The 18395-nt window shown below is 40.9% G+C and overlaps 1 protein-coding gene across 5 annotated transcripts in view; it reads right to left on the reverse strand.

Moving 5' to 3' along the window:
* LOC134537099 (eye-specific diacylglycerol kinase) overlaps nucleotides 1-18395 on the reverse strand; it is a 221446-nt gene that overhangs the window by 106887 nt on the left and 96164 nt on the right. The gene's annotated exons all lie outside the window — the stretch shown is intronic.

Here is an 18395-nt window from a genome sequence, read left to right on the forward strand (position 1 = left end):
TGTGTGTAACGGGACACAGCGTAACGGAACAATGAGCGTAACGGGACACAACATAACGGAACAATGTGCGTAACGGGACACTTTTTCGTGCGTGCTGCCGGCGTTCATCGATTTATTAGACGTTGTCACGTTAAAAAAAATACGATTGCGATTAATAGTTTTCTTTTTGAACCGTTTAACTTCGTGTATCTCCCGAGCACACCACACATCGGCGCCAGGCGAGCAGCTATCGTCCGCGTGGTCAGTAAGGAATTATAATTACGCATGGGGGATGTTACCTACAAAAAAAATTTGCCATTAAACTACGTCCAGTGAAACACACACAAAAAAAAGAAATCGATCATGAACGCCTTTTTTCTAAATCCAGGCATGAGAATTTTAATCGAAAATAAAAGAAGAATGTTCCCCCATTAAACGGAAGACGCGAGAGGTAGATGATACTCAGACAGTCGAACCACCAGCGCCGTTAAAATAACATTCCTGAGGTGTCTCCTTTACCGACTGCGGGAAGACACTTTGCCAAAATTCTAATTTTCCCTCCGACCGTATCGACAGGTATCGATTGTAGGGCTTCGGGAATACGGCACGTGGCTGCATTATTGAAACATTTTTTTTTTTTTCAAGACGACAATTATTTAGTTTCCTGCAAGTTTTATTCCTCTCGGCCAAATTCTCCCTTCTCGCTTCCTCTCTCATTCGTCAAAGTTCCGGCAATTAGCTTTGTTGTTCCATTTCCCTCCCTCACGATTTAAGCCTCCAGCAAAACCCGGTCTGAATGAGCTCGCCAGGTATTTTCAAGCGGCAATTTATTCACAATCCAACTAAATAAGTCCTTAAAAAAATTAAATGGCGAGTGAAGGCAATAATACGACCAGGTAACGTACCTTATTTCAAAAAAATGTTCCTTCAAAACTTCCATGAAGCTAAATGAGAAATAAAATTTAAGTCATGCTACATTCTTGATGTGTAACCATCTTAGCTCTCGGTGTACCGAATTTTGTAAGAGTAATTTCGTGAAAATGGAACGGAAGTCGATGAACGGAAATGTGTCGCAACATAGGCGTACCCGGGGGGGGGGGGGAGGGGGGTGTTTTGGGAGTTCAACCCCCCCGCCCCGAAATAAAGGAAATAATATTATCCACACTCATGTCATTCGAAAATCATTTTCTGAAGTTTCACACCGAGCGAGAGAAGGTCACAAGCAGCCCAATTTGTCAGTTAACGTAAACAAATTTGAATTGCAGTGGTTGGTTCACGAATTGAATGTCCACTACAACTTCCATATCGACCCGGAGAATGTGGTTACTGAATTTGCCCAAAAAGAAAAAGAAAAAGAAAAAAAAATTCTGTAAAAAGTTTGTAAGCTTAAACAAGTTTATTATAAACAATTATGTTTTTGGTGTTTATGCAGTTTTTTCATAAATATCAGACCCCCCCCCCCCCCCGCCGAAAAAAATCCTGGGCACGCCTATGTGTCACAAGGACGGCGGACCAACACGTAGCAACATAAGCCCGTATAAATTCACTTTGGTGAACATTAGGGTACATACGAAACGTAATGATGTGCTAAATTGAAACTTTATGATGGCATACGTGTTCAGTTTAAACCCACAGACCCTACGGATCACAGAAGGACGAAACGATTGAAGGACATTCATAACATTACATTGAGATCATTCATTACGTGAAGTGAATGTAATACATATCACAAGACAGTTTCTTGAAACTAACACACACGATTACCAAAACATTATCGCATGGAAACCGTATAGTATTTCATGTCAGCTTAAAAAAAATCGTCAATGTTCGCCAAGTTACTTGCACGCGGGAACAAAAAAGAACAGACAGGATTTAGATTAATTTAATTAACTCTTGCAAAATCTTGTAAAACCTAGCACGAGGAAAGTAACCAAATTCGCTCTTGGATTTTGCGTTAAAATATTATACCTCGATTAGCAATTAATTTAGAGTTTGCTTCGCTTGGTTGAACACGTAAGATAAAAGACTTCCAGGTATCAATGGTAGCGAGTTTTAAAATGAATGTTGAAGAGAGTATCAAAGTACATCAACAAGTAGTTGACTTTTCTGATAGTCCATCGACATTTCGTATACGGTCTCGTCGTACTGAACTATCGTAGCTGCTGATCTTCCATGTAACTGATCTTCGGTATCGGGACAAATGTCTAGGTTACCGAGAATACGTGCATTTTGTTTTAACTCATAAATAATTAGCTTTATTTACAATGTCACGAGTGTAAAATCATTTATTTCATACCACTCCGGCTTGCAGCCAAAGCAACAGAAGATAAACCAGGCCCTTTAATCGAAAGGTTTTGACCATACAGAAAATATGCAAGATAAGTAAATGAAGTACTAAACAATTAATAAGTTAAACGCAAAATAATGCATTTAATTAAAAATTATTTGCAAGTTTACAAATTTCTAAAATCAACTATATTTTGGTTATTTAAACAGCTTTGCATCACAAACACATACAATTCCTTTCTTTATTTTATAATATTTTATTCAAAAATACAATTGGATACGCAATAAGAAACAGTTACCCTCTTATTGTAGCCAATTTTAAATAATGAACGATAAGATATTGTTATATCGTATAAACTATTGAAACTAATATGGCGTCATTATTTTCCTATCGTTTCCTCTTCATGACTATTACAGCTGTAGTCACGCCCGTGAAAATATCCGTTATTTTCTCTCGGTGATTACAGACTGTATATTTTACTGCAACAGCCCGTCTCACTATCACACTTCCACTCCCGACACCCGCCGAAATCAGTCAAATAATGTTCGAGGGTTACGGCGTCACTGACAACGTTGCAAGCGTGGCTTGTAACTTGAATTTACATCACTTATTTTCTAAAGAGGTGTGGCCACCAGACCACATTTATATTATTAATAAAACTCTGCTTATTTGAACTCTGCGTTTTCATTATTTTTTGCCAAAGACTAGCCTTTAATTTGTCTGAATATAGTTCTATTTTTGGCTCGACCACTTGGGTAGATTTTCCGGAGCTGTTTACGTATTTTAAGTATTCCTTTTTTTTATTTGTAGTTATCCATGGTGTGTCGGGAACACAACCCCCCCCCCCCCCCCCCTCCTTTTCGGGCGGAAGGCGGGTTGCAGAGGACTGGTTGTAAAATATGTTGGACGTTGGACGGAATTTTTCAGTATTAACGAATCTTTAAAATGGCAAATGGCACATGGGCGGTTAAAAAAATATAATATATAATTATGTATTTGTATATATATATATATATATATATATATATATATATATATATGTGACTGGACTACAATAATTTATTTTAAATGCTAAGAAATGTATTAAAATATTAACATTTTCAAATTTTTCCCCAGCACTATGAAGTATATTTTTTTCTTAACATAAAGATAAAATTAAAATGTTTGGGTTGGCTAAATGCAATAATTATCTTACATAGTGTGAAAGTGTTAAAACACAAGTTTGAGATTATCTACCAAACTTTATTTATCTACCAAACTTTATTTGCTGGAGGAATTGGAAGGCATTATTTCGTCCAATAAGCCACCCGAACGTTGCTGTCAAATATAAAGTCCGAGACGAATATTTAATGGTGCCTCAGGTACCATTAAATTTCGAATTATTCATACAATTTTACGATATGACGGAGCATAAAAATATACGTTCCCAAGCTTTCATACTCTGCGAATATTTAATGGCACCTCATAAAATTGCATGAATAATTTCTAAATTGGAAATTGTTGTGGAATCTGAAAACTGCAAGACGTCGTGGGCCAATCCACTTCAAAAAGGAGATGATTGATTACAGACGCTTCCACATTGTTGTGTACCTACTTGTTTACGGTTTTTTTTCCCGCAGTGAACCGACTTTCACTTGTGGAGCTACCAAGGTCTGAGGGTTTTGTTGGTTGTTTACTCCTTTAACGACGGACAGCCCGTTCTCTGTCGGCCGCACTCGTAAATCCATTTCCGGCAGGCGCCGGTTTCGCTCAGCCGTCGCGTGCGCGCGCGCTCGGCGGGCGGAAAACAAAAACGAAACGAAAACCTGCGCCAAGGAGGTTGCCACGTCCCGCAACGACCGTAGCAGGCCTTGCACGGGAAACCTAAATGTACATCAAGTTATTTCTAGCGCGGTGTCTCCTCTGGACTGGCGCGCAGTCTTCTCCCAGTGCATATGAGCGGCGACCGTGACATTATATGGCGGAGAAATGAAGATGAATGTGAAATGCAAGTCCGTTAAGTGCTTTCAAGAATCTGTACCGGTTGTTTCACGCCTAAAAAAAAATTACTCCGAAAACATGCGTGTTGGTCATTTTAACTCTTCTAAAAATACAGTTTAAAAACTTAGTCTCAAAATCGAAAGTACTTTTCGGCCCTCGGCGAACTCTTAAAATGCTTTTCGTAAGCAGAACCCACTCGGATATCTCGAGTAGTTTTGAAATCGCGTTGTTTTCCCTGGAGCCCTGCGCACCGCGTGTGTGCCCGGGTGGGCGGGGGCCTTAACCGGTCCCTCGACGATACGACCTTTGAATATATATACTGTATAGAAGTCGCCAGCCCAGGTTAACATTTCTAATACGGTTTTGAGGTAGTTGGTTAATTCACCGCCGCAATCGCCACCATCTCTAGGGCATCGACTTGTGGTGGTCCCTAGCGGACAAGTGTCGAACTCTTCAAACACCCCTTCCCCCTCCCTTTGAACGACCTTGAGCTGCAGTGAATGATAGGTGGGGGGTGCGGGGGAATGAAAGCGGGCGACAGTGCTGCGCTCTAACGTGTAAATAACAACTAAGACCGATACAGGGCGTTACGGCAGCGCACTGCAGCGGTGAAGTTCTCAAGCTGCTCATCATACGCTTCTGAAAGACGTAGAGTAAATCCTATCCACTCGCGACTTCTATACAGTATATATATTCAAAGATACGACGCAACCCGTGCGAGCCGAGTCAAAGGGAAGCACTGCGTTGCGCGCCGGGCTGCCCGCGGCGGGACAACTCAGCCCGGACAATTAGCACCGACCGCGAGGCCTTGGCGTGAGGCCCGCCATGTCGAAGGCTGCGTCCCAAGGACACCACACCACGTGGCGCCACGGCTCCGGAACAGCCTTTTTTCCTTCTGTGCCTGCAATCATCGCCGCCGCAACAAATTACTTTCGCGGACGGGGAAAATTCCGTTCCCAGGATCACCGCTGTCCTTCCACCAACATAAGTGGACTCGTGAATCCGGACGGGAGCCTGGGAGGATAAGCATAGACATTCCCCCCCCCCTCCACCACCATCGCAGGAATTAAGAAGTCCCTCACTGAAGGAGCTAGCTACTTGAGCTTGCAAAATCGTACCGTGAAACAGGGTTGATAAACGTAAACATCAAAATTATGAAAGTAGCTTGGCTTCTGGGCTGTAGCCGTGTCCTAGGCGAATAATTATTCACCGACGTTTCTGGTCGACATTGCAGTCGCCATCGTCAGGGAGCAGTCACCTACTGATGTCGGCGAGTTCCAGTCGGAGGGATGTGGGCAGAACCAGCGCTGAGTCACAAGACGGTCGCGGTGCTCATTTCGAGAATCAACTGAAACCACAAGCGTGAAGGACAGTCGTATAAAGCCGCAAGCCGCGGTTACAAGGTCGGCATCGGGTAAATACCGCAGACATTCACACTCTTGCTACATCTTCTACATCTTTGTAACAACTGCTTACCATGACCACGCTGCTACCCTACTGCTTGATTCTGTGTGTGAATGAGCGAGTGACTGGTTTTAATGTAGTAGCACCTAATGTTTTTTTTTCTCGGTTTTGATACTATTTGCTGTATGTTTAATTACTTTCCTTTTTATGTATGTCTATGCTTAGTTTTTAATTACTTTATAATTAGTTATGGTTGAATCTTTTGTAATAGTTAATATTTGAACATTAAGTTAAAATTTTAATTTGTTCTCTTAATATTTAGTCTATATCATGCTTAGTTTTTAATACTCAAATCTTTGATGTAATTGCAGAAAAGTGGTTAAGTGTAAGAGAAGGCGTACCGCCTTAACTTCGCCACCAATAAAGACAATAAATAAAATAACTTGAGTTTTAAAACACCGTTCATCTGTCATGAAGTAAGTTGTGAACAATTACGACGGTTAGCGTGTCCATAAATTAAAAAAAATATAGTAAAAAACACGCTTTTATCAGTTATACAAAAAAGTTGAAGAGTTCCACTATCCACCTCCTGGCTCCATCATTCAGATCAGTTCGATGGTACCAAAGTATTGTATTGTCATCCGGATTACATACACTTGCAAATCGATACGACAATCAGAAGTCGATTAAAATCGACTTCCAAGATTTGTTTGTATAGTTCGTTAGTTAGCTACAAGTGAAGCTAATACAAGTGTGTTAAAATGATTTGAGTTGACGATAGTTTGAGGGCTTAAGAGACCATGAAACGAAAAACTAGGAAGACATTTTCCGGAAGTCTATCAGGTACTTACGAGGGGCTCGTTACCACAACGCCGAAATACCACAACGCCGAACGTGCAATAACGCCGAATACCATAACGCCGAATGCCAAATTGACCACAACGCCGACAGCTGGAAAACTGCTGTGTACCACAACGCCGAAATACAGTAACGCCGAAAAATTTTGCTGCGGGGAGGGAGGGGGGGGGCACAGGAGCAAAATGAAAAACAACTGAATGAATCTGTGTGCTAACCTTACCTAACCTAACCTTTGTGGCAGTCCTGCAATGACATTTTTCGGGGTTAATGTATTTCGGCGTTGTGGTAATTCGGCGTTGTGGTGCGTCCCCCTTACGAGGTGAGAAATATTTCTCTCTGTCCTCCCCCCCCCCCCACCCCACCCCGGCCGCGAGGGTTTATTTCAAAAGCGAAGTGGTAAGTGTATAAGCATGTCCGCATGCGGAAAGCACCTCTGCAAGTAGCTAATGCGATGTCTCGCCTCTCTGTCGCAGACAACAGGAAGTTGGGATTCCGAGGTGGTAGTTACATGCGCTACGTGAAGTTCCGCTCAGAGTGCTTCATTCCCAGACACAGGCCACTCACATCTCCTGTCTGTCCAGTGTCGTGCGGCGAAATCATCCGACGTTGAAAATATGGTTGACGGTGTTTTTTCAAGCCGTGGACGCAGGGCCGGATTTAGAGGAGGGCAACCGGGGCGAAAGCCCCCGGGCCTCCACAAACGGAGGGCCCGCACATTAGAGACTTCGGAAAAAAAATCTTTCAAATTCCGACAAGTAAACACTAGTAAACATCTTTTCCTTTGATATTCTTTTATCGCTGTTTTACCTTTACCTAAAGTACTTTGTACATACATGATTATATTATTGTTAAATATTAACACTAAAATTTAATTTCATATAATTCTTGTCTCCGATTATATTTATGTATGTTTTTTAAATACTAAGAGAATCTACTTGATTTCACAATAAATAATTTATTGGAAATCTCGACTGAAAAAAATTGTTCATTTTATTTGTAAAATAATTTGGTGCCAGGGGGCCTCCGCTCCTCTGTTGCCCCGAGGCCTCCAGACCTCTAAATCCGACCCTGCGTGGACGAGCGAATGGAAATGAATTATCCCCCTAAAAACTACGATGTTTCTAATTGGTCTTATTATATACTACTACACGTGAACTGTTTTGGTAACATCAAATAATGTAAATTTTAAGCAAACGTATATTTAAAAAAAATATATCACTTTATTTATTTGCAATTTTTTTTTTAATTATATATCCGCATGCCCTGCCACATCTTCCCAATTTTTGATATCACCCCTCTGGCTTAATATTGTTGTAGCTGAATTTGTTCTGGAGATATTGTCACAAACAGTAAAAAAATGTATCTGTCAAGTAACTTGTCTCAAAATTTCACAGCTTTCAAAAAGGACCACCTGCCAGTGGTAACCGTTTCCCAACCGTCACTTGCGAACAATCACGTGATGTTTTGTTTACGAGCCAATGACAACCACATGGGAGTTGTTCACGGGAAACCTTTATAACAAAACAACAGTGGCAGAAGAACACACAGTCCGTCCGCGACACCTTTGAACACTGTCCAACTGAATAAACAAACTGCACACGGCGCACAGTAGTACTGTGTGGGCGTGGTAACAAACGACACGCGGTAAACACATCTGCCGCGAACCCATTACACGCATCTCCTGTATTTGACAAGAACTTTACAGAAAACACACGATGTTAATGAACCAAGCAGTGTCACGCGACGACCGGAAGGCAATGGGCGTGTATCCCAGGGTTGGAGGGGGGGGGCAGGGGGCAGCCCCCATGTAATTGAGAAACCCCACGCTGAGGGCGCCCGCTTGCGCTTGCGAAAATCGTGACTGTGACCCGGGGTTGATGAACGCAAACGTCAAAAACTGTGACAATGGAACGCGTCCTGTACATTTTTAAAAGTTTCCTGCTTGTTGCATGCACATGGGCAGTGTGGGAAGCCTTCTTTTCACAGACGAGAGAGCCAAACGCCCGATCGTGCATCTTCGGTTGTTTTTTTTTTGTTCATTGTAAAAGGTTAGGTTAGCTACATTATAAATGCTTTAAAACATTGTGGACGGTTGATTTGGTTATGATAGCTACATTAAAGATACCTACTGTGAAATCATGTAAACGGTTTCCTAGCCCTGGATAGCTACATATTAAAAAGTTATTTGCTAAGCAACCATAAAATGATTTTAGAGTATTTTTTAATGTAGCTATACTTACCTAATATAACCAGCCATCCACAATGTTTTAAAGTATTTATAATGTAGTTAACCTGTCTTAATCGACCGCAAAAATTTAATGCCACACCGGTTTATACAATGAGATAGAACGGGAGGGGAAAAAAAAAGCGAGCATGAACTTCGGGTGTGGCTCTCTCGTCTGTGAACAGTAGGCTTCCCACAGCAGACAAGCTTCCTACCCAGAGATGCCGTGTGACGGGTATAACCGCGCGCACAACTCTCGCCCCTCCCCCCATGTCATGGGGATTCCCGCAGAGAGCAAGGATGGGGGGGAAGGGGGGAGGAATGGCCCGAACACCGCCGAGGCCTAGTCGACAAGGGCATCTGCGCCAGGGAACAAGAGGCTACCAGCAGGGGGTCGCGACCCCATCCATGAATACAGACGAGGTCGCCGACAGTAGGGGGCGAGACCCCGGGACCCCGGCGTCGAACCCGGGTCTCCACGCAAGCGAGACCCCGGCCAGGGGCGTATTTATTTATTTAATTAATTTATTTATTTATTTTATTTTATACACGAACAAAATTCAGCACTAGGCCGGTCTGCAATTCACTCGTGTTATTACACTACACTATAAAAATAAAACACTTTTACACTGAACATTGGGACCACACTATTGAATACAATAAATTATGGAAGCTTAATGAATAATATAAAGTAAGGAATTAAAAAAAAACACTAAAAACTATCTGCGTCAAGCGCGGCTCCAAAGATGAAGGGCGCAGGGGGCGAACGCCCCTTCCGAGCCCAAATTTCACTTCTTATTTCTTTGTAGGGAATATTAATGTTAACTTAAATACTTTCGTTAATGTGCTGAACTCTTCTTTCGATCAAAATTTGTACGAAAATACTAAAGTTCAGTAATTTAGACCATATATTTGGTGAATATCCCAAGGGCAGTGTCATGTTTACTAACTGCATTCTCCTGTGTGTGAGAGCCCTGCCCGAGAGGTCTTCCTGCAGCCGGCATTGATCTGTGTCGGCGAGGCGGGGCTAGCCGGTGCTTCTAGCGCGGTGTCGCCTCTGGACTGGTGCGCTGTCTTCTCCCAGTGCATGGGACAACTACAAGATTACATGGCGGAGAACTGAAGAAAAAGGTGTAATTCAAGTGCCTTTAGTGCCCTCAAGAATACTTACCCGGAATTTTTTTTTAAAAATAAATAAACGGTTTTTAAAAAACGCCATTCGGAAACATAACTAACTACCCATCCGCCCTCAGAGTATTCTTAAAAGCTTTTCGTTAACAGACGCCACCCGGATATCAATAGCAGTTTTCAATTCGCTTTGCGCACTGTGTGTTTTTTGTGTGTGTGTGTGTGTGTGTGACTGGGTAAGATCCTATCTCGTCTAATGTTCACGTTGCCTACAGGACGATTGCAAGAGCAGGTCAATCCACGTCGGATCCCTACCGGACATGGCGTATGATCATACGTAAATTCAATAATATTTAAGTCAACTAAGTGATATGTTCGTCTGAAGTCAAACGATCACGCGAATTCTATTGCAAGTCGTTCCAGTTCAACAGAAAAAAAAAAATTCTACCTTTAACTGCGAAAAAAAAAAAATACTGGTATTAGAAACTGGAATGAAAAAAAATATTTTTTTTAACCACTTAAGAAAGTGCACAAGTAATAAAAATGCATATTAATATGTTCCAACAGGAACTAATTCCTGAGATATTCTGTCGCTTTGCACACAAAAGCTACAGCGGAAATTTTTTTGTAAGAGTAATTATTTGAATACGAACGAACACACTAAGCTAGTTCCAGACATATTATGCACGCGAGTATAACAGATGTGTGCGAGATAATAAATGGTTAATGATTCAGTATCCAAAGACTAGGGTATAACAACGCACATTGTATATCAATTTATTATTTGTTGTACCTTCAATTGTTAAGGATCACTTACATTAGCGTGCGCGAAAAGATTTCGAAAATTCAGTGCTCCATTGGAAAAATACTCAATTGTCTCGAGCAGGGTTTTAATAATTTATTTAAAAAAACACATCCTACAACTGCATTTAAATTTTCTTTATAATTTTTTTGTGTTTGATTACATATAAATATTACTGGAACGATACGTGTGTAAACCAATCTCTTAACGTAAAAATAATAATAAAAAGAGCTAAAACTGTTCATTATCTTCACCGAGAATATTATGAAGGAAAAAAATTCATCACGTTTTCTTATATCCATTTTAAGTTAAAATTTAGACATGTTGCAACATACAGAACACGTCCCTCACATACAACTTACCCAGTAGTATTTTTAAAAATTAATTCCAAGATTTTCTGAAATATTTTCTAATACGTAATGCATGTTTGGACGTCGGTGTCTGTCCGACAAGGGAAGCCTAAGATGTACATCAAGCTCTGTCCCTGCCCGAACACGCCCGAATATTCACCTTCGGCCAACCTCGGGTTTATATATATATATATTTCTCTGTTTATTTTAACGTAGCTATACTAACCTAACTAACCGTCCATAGTGTTATAAAGTGTTTTAATGTAGCTAACCTAACCGACCACTTTTAATATTTGAATTCATTTGTCCTGCACAAAAATAAAATAAATCCCGAAGTTGGCCGAAGGTGAATTGTTCGGGTGTAATCAGGAATTGCAGAACATTATGTGCATCTTAGGTCTCCCGTCCAACAAGGAACTCCACTGCACTTTCCCCGTGACCAGTCGATGAAGCGAAGCGCTGCACTACAACGACTACCGCGTGACTCTCATACCACGAACCCACGAACCCACGAACCCACGAACCCACGAACCCACGAACCCACGAACCCACGAACCCTGGTTCGCGCGAACTTCCTTCCAGACAACAAACAGCTCGCGACGCGTGGGAACAAGCACGTGTCCCCTGCGGCGCTCCCGCATTATGCGTGGCCTCGGTGTTCCACCGTGCGGCCAGAAACACACACACATTCAGCTTTACACTGTTTTTTTCGTCATTCACGGACTTTCACCCAGGTAACTACAGTGGCCTTAACTTTCATTTTCTCTTAACAACACTATCCACAATTTGGTATAATTTTTTAACCACTCTTGTTAATTAAATAAAAGTTAAGCTCAGAGAACTTGGCAACACAGCATTTTGGCCTCCACACAAACGTTCGTATCAAAAGCCATAGGATAAAACAAATGGTTTTCAAAAAGTAACCCTTTTTCTTAACTCTAGGCTACATTTATTTTCCCACATTGATTATTATTGCCTTTTCCGTAGCCCAATAAAACTACGTTATTTTTGAAACACTGCAAGGCAAATAATAAAAAAATGTTTTGAAATGCAGTTACCTAGGTCTTGTGTAAAACTTAGACATTTATTTTACGAAGATTTCAAAGGTTTCTCTCAGTTCATGAGCTAGTGTTTTACAATTTTCTTGCTAGTGATTCTCTTCTATATATAGACAAATACAAGTTACCTTTATCAAAAATAATATGAAAGTAATAGTAATTAAAATGCGTTTTAATACTTATATAGTTCTTGAAACATACACATCAACACAAATAAATCAATGAAATTTCTCATGTGATAAAATATAAAATAACATTGGTGGGCTTTAAAAATTAATATAGAAAAAGGTAATCACAATTTAAACAATATGAATTAATTACTCAATTAATATTCTATTTTAAAAATTCAGCTTCTATGAACAATATAATTAAATCCTGAAGAATGTTTTAAATCTGCTTATTATTTTCTAATTCAAGTTTTATCTAAATTTACTTTCATTAATTTTATTTCATAAATGCACCATTTTATCTCCATTGTTAAGGTCACCATAGATCATAGCGAATCGCTCCGAAAATAACAGTAACATGGCAACTGACTAATAAAATACTATAGAACAATAATACTATAGTTCTATGGTATTTTCTTTAACTTTGAGCTAAGATCACCCTAAAAAGTTAGTGAATAGACTCACAAAGCCTTGAACTAAGATGTCACATTTAGATAAACTTGAAAACGAGCTATCAGCTTTAGTTACATGAAAATCTATGTACAGTTACAACGCGTCGCTGTAATTTTTTTCTTCATATAATGAACACTGCCAACGGATGTCGGATACATCTTGAAATTTCATTGGCTGAAATAAAGAAGATTTCAATTGTGAACCGACTTCGCACAGGTCGTGTGCACAGCATGGCCCTCACATTCGATTACGGGGCCTGGATCCAGGATCAAACACGACCCCCCCCCCCCCCCCAACCACCCAATAATTTTACAGTCACGTGCTACATTATAATTGCATGGTTATTTCTTACCTACGCTCTTTTGAGAATGTTATTTAACCTGAAAATACAGGTTAAAGTTATTGTTACTATTTTAAAAGACCAAACTAAGCTTTATTTATAAAATTATTTTACTTTAAGATAACCACAGCGAGTATGTATATTTATTTCACACGCTGAGATGAAAATAATCAGGCCCGGGCCCTGGACACAGGGGTCCACCCTGCTCCACCCTTGTGGGGGCCGTGTTTGGTTACTTTTTGACGCGACAACGTCTAATAAATCGATGAACGCCGGCTGCACGCACGAAAAAGGATGAATTATTGTCCCGTTACGCTCATTGTACGCTTGCGCCGCATCTATCTCTCTTCCACTCGATTGGAACAACCATCGATTTGACTTTTCCGGGGCACATTAAACTTGAAACACTCCCATTCGTTTCCTACTTTTCCTATCATCGTCCTACCCTTAACAGAATAACACAGATTGGAAGAAGTTAAATAACAAACATGTATAAAAGTTATAGTTAAAATAATCTGTTCGTTAAAGTAATAAACATATTTGAATTAATGAGTGCAAAATAAAAGTAATTAAGTTTATCAATTAAATTGTAGATTTCATTTCACTCCTTCTTTGTATCCATACAAAATAGTGATAATTCAATAAAAATGATTCAATTTTATTCATAAAAGTATGCAATCATTTCATCAATGTTTTGTTATGACGTCACGTTAAACTATCGTCCGTAAACCGACTTTACAGACAACCAATTTTTTGAGAGCCGAATCCAAAGCAGTGCGCGTGTCCCAGCCTTGAACAACAGACCAGGCACCGGCCGACTACACTCCCGAGGCCAGGTACACGACCGACGCGCTAATGCGGGTCATTACGCCCGCAGCGAGGTTCATTTTGACACGTGGCACCGCAACCGGGCGTCCGAGAAGCATCCACACCAACCACAGTCACACACGTCCCGTTAGTTCCCCAACTTCCACTTGAAAAATAACGCCCCATCTGCCCACGAAACCGATCAACATCCCAAACGCCCACGCGTGTAAGCAAGGACATACTTCACGAGCTATAACCATGTCATGCCTTGGATGATCGACGTCAATGTAGGAACTTCCAACACACGTAACTGTGTTACATTCTTTGAATGTTTCATGCAATGTTTGATCAAAAAAAATTTTTTTTTTTTGGAAATACGCAATTGCTGGTTACGATGTGCCATAGATAACAGACTAGAAATATGGATACGAAAACACACAGAAAACAAGCGTCCTGAAGCATCTGAAGCATAAATCTGTATAGGTTTTTAAGAAACACGATAATTATTTTCGATGTCGCAATGTTGGTATCATGTCTATTGAACAGTTACATTGCACGTAACGGGCATACCGCCTGCCATCTATCGGACTGTCGTGACAACAATGCCAGGTTTTCGACACATAATCTTGGAGCTGCCAGGTGTTAGTCTCCGGCGTCACGACGGAAGCGAACTCGCTGGAGGAAGGACGGCCGCAGGCGAGTGTGACCCTAAGAGGCGCGGGAAGCCTTCTTTTCACAGACGAGAGAGAGACAAACGCCCGATCGTGCATCTTCGGTTTTTTTTTTTTTGGTTCATTGTAAAAGGTTAGGTTAGCTACATTATAAATACATTTAAAACATTGTGGACGGTTGATTTGGTTAGGATAGCTACAGATACTGTGAAGTCATGTAAACGGTTTCCTAGCGCTGGATAGCTACATATTAAAAAGTTATTTGCTAAGCAACCATAAATTGATTTTACAGTTTTTTTTTAATGTAGCTATACTTACCTAATATAACCAACCATCCAACAATGTTTTAAAAGTATTTTTAATGTAGCTAACCTATCCTAATCGACCGCAAAATTTAATGCCACACCGGTTTATACAATGAGATAGAACGGAAAAAAAAAAGAAACGAGCATGAACTTCGGGAAACTTCGGGTGTGGCTCTCTCGTCTGTGAGAAGAAGGAAATCAGGGGCGTAGCCAGGGGGGGGGGGGGGTGTTTTGGGTGTCCAAACACCCCCCGAAATATTAAAGTCTGTACACAAATTTATGTTATTTAAATCCAATATTTTAATTACGAAAGTGCTTAAATAGCACCAATTTGCACATTGAAATCAAAATTTTTTCCGGGGGAGGGCCCCTAGTACGGGGGCAGGGTGTAAGTAAACACCCCCCGAAAAGAAATCCTGGCTACCCCTGAGAGGCGCGCGGGAGTAGACTCACCCGCAGCGGCAGAGGCGCCTGGCCCAGAGGCAGCAGCGCGCGCTCATGGCCGCATGGCAGCGCCGTGGCCACTCCGCCGAGCCGCGCCGACCGACTGCCTGGCCGCGAGGAGGCTCGGCCAGGTGGAACAGGGTCACGTGGTGCCGCCGCGTCACCGCTGTCACCCGCCACAGGGCGACCCGCAAGTACCCTCCCCATTCACCAGGCTGCCCCGCGCGCGCGCCACGCAACGAAAGTTTTAACAGGGATGATACAAATAAAAAATTACGTACGTGATTTCCAATACTATACTTCAGTAAGTAGCTTGGCTTCTGGGTTGCAGCCGTTGTGCTTGGCGAATAATTCACCCACGCCATCATCAGGCAGAAGTTACCTACCGATGATGGCGACTTGCAATGTCGACCAGAAACGTCGGCGAATTATTCGCCGAGGACGCGGCTACAACCCGGAAGCCAAGCTACTTCAGACGATGGCCGTGAATAGTCTGCGAACATGATTATACTTTAGTAATTTTTTATTCAATACTGGTCCGTATAATTAAAAAAATATATATATTGATTGTGAATATTAGTGATAGAAATTGTGTTTACAAAAAATTTTCAAGTGTGTGTATATTAGTGAGGTTATGTTCCCGTGTTTGTAACGTTGCTTGTAAGCTTCCTTCAGGCGGCCATATTCCGCCTGTTCAGTTGCGCTCCCCTGAAGCAAGCTTGCAGGCGCCTCGATTGCATTCCGCGCCCTGAGGCCTGGGCGAGTTCGAGCCTCGATTAAACTGGGCGAGTTCGAGTCCTGATTACCTTGGGCGGCTTTTCATGGCTGCTCAGGTCCTCAACTGCCTCGTCCGGCGAGGGTCTGGGTTCGATACCAACAGGACCAATGTTACTCGAGTTAATGTGCACCAGAGCATGAAGGGAAGACATAGCAACCTACAAGACGCCATATTTGTTTCAGCAGTTGTCTGGATATTATCTTTGAAAGATTTGTGAAATGGGAGTGCATGACTTGATGTAAGCTTTTGGACTTACGCCATTGCTAAGCACATGTTATGTGTGTAGAAGAAAACTACAAAAAAAACAAAAGACAAAAATAAAAACAAATCAAGCAAAAATGGCTGTTGTCAACAGGATATATACACCACATAATATTCCATAACAGGAATATGGTCAACAAACAAAGAAAAAACAAAGAAAAATGGACTAAGAGAACGAAAAAAAAAAAAAAAACACAAATGATGTCCAATGGACAATTCATCATTTGTGTTTTTTTTTTTTTTTCGTTTTCTTAGTCCATTTTTCTTTGTTTTTTCTTTGTTGTTGACCATATTCCTGTTATGGAATATTATGTGGTGTATATATCCTGTTGACAACAGCAATGTTTGCTTAATTTGGGTTTTTTGGCTTTTGGTTTTTTGTAGTTTTCTTCTACAGACATACATGTGCTTAGCAATGGCGTATGTCCAAAAGCTTACATCAAGTTGTCTGGATATTACGATTGTAATTTTTATCCTTCAAGATTTAACTTCGTTTAAGCATGGTGTTTAATATACTGGCACCCCTGAAGTGTCTAGTGAATGGCTACGACTATGAAGTCATTGCAGTTTAGTATTTAATTCATTTGGAGTGACTACAACTGCAATGGCACCGTCAATAAACACTATGTTTATCGACCAAACGATGAAAAAAAAACATTGTTGTGAAATAAAATAAAGGCTGAACGCAATAAGGCGTCATTCGTTTCCTCTGTGTTTTGACTGCGTGACGTTAGACGCCGCATTAACCTGTTTAATAGCTTATCGCAATGTCCGCATTTGACCGCGTTGTCCCCAGCCTTACGACAGTCTAATATACCGGAGGTCAGCGTGATTATCACAGCAGGCGAGCCACCTCGCCGAAATAAAGAAGGCTTCAAGTTGAAGAGACAGCTACGTACTGTTCTCGTTTGGGGCGCGCGGAAGACTGCCATATCGGAAATCTACCATAATGACATTATTCCGCCTGGCCTCATCGAAAAAGGCGGAAAAGTACCATAACGGAAATCTGCCATAAGTTCAAAGGACGAGGCGGAATTCTACCATATTTCCTTATACACTCCATTGAATGAGTACAGCTGCTTTTCTCTCGAAGTAGTGTATAGAATACGTCGCTAGGTAGCACTGTTAACCCCCTAGCTGTTTCGTAGGTTAACTTAAAAGGCTACAGATAGCGCTTCTGACGGTTACTTTCTGTAGTTCGTCATAAATCAACTCAACAGATCGCGCACTAATAGAAACAAATGTTTCCAAAAAATGGGTTATCGTTATAGGAAGCATCACTGTATACTTATAGCAGCGATCTGTAAAAATAAATTAAGGTACTTTTCCTCCTGTTTTGACGGGGGAGGTGGGGCGACTGAAGAGTGCCATACTGGAAGACTACCATACATACCAGACATACCATCAGATTGCCTTGTAGTGATTCCTTATGCTACAGGCGTGAGTGTACGATTATGCATAACAGTACAAATACATAGTTTCAGACTATAGTACTCCATGTAGGCTATCATCACATGTCTTGAAAAATTATTGACATCTAGTATTATAAGTACAACAATCAAATATTACGGTCTCCTAAATTTTAATTCACGTCTTTTGAGTATATCCTGTACTAGTGCGTGTAACTACATGTGATTTTGTTTACACATTTACCATGCGTGTAGACAGTATTTGTGGAAGGGAAGGGCAGAAGCCAGTCCCTCCTCCGGAAACTCTTTTACAAAGATAATGCTTGAAAATACATTTTTAGGTTAGTTGACGATCCCTTAAGTACTTTTTCGAAATTCCTGCCATTGTAATTTTTGTAAAATAAAATTATTCGTCTAAATAAATCTGGCAACCCTACTTTCCCCCTTTTTTTACTATGCTCTTGACACTTATTGTTACAGAAACAGGATCCTCTTTTGAATAAGCTTCTCTGCACTTATACCTGTGCCTTGTTAACATAAGTGTAAACAAATATACACATAAAACAAACAAAACACAAATCTGTTTGAAGAAAGTCAGTATCTATGTGAATATCAACAAATTCAGTATAGTTAATTAAATAAAATTTCCACTGACAAGCAACATTTTAAATAATAGGTAAATTAATTCAA

This window comes from Bacillus rossius, chromosome 11 (assembly GCF_032445375.1).
Source record: "Bacillus rossius redtenbacheri isolate Brsri chromosome 11, Brsri_v3, whole genome shotgun sequence".
NCBI classification, from domain to species: domain Eukaryota; kingdom Metazoa; phylum Arthropoda; class Insecta; order Phasmatodea; family Bacillidae; genus Bacillus; species Bacillus rossius.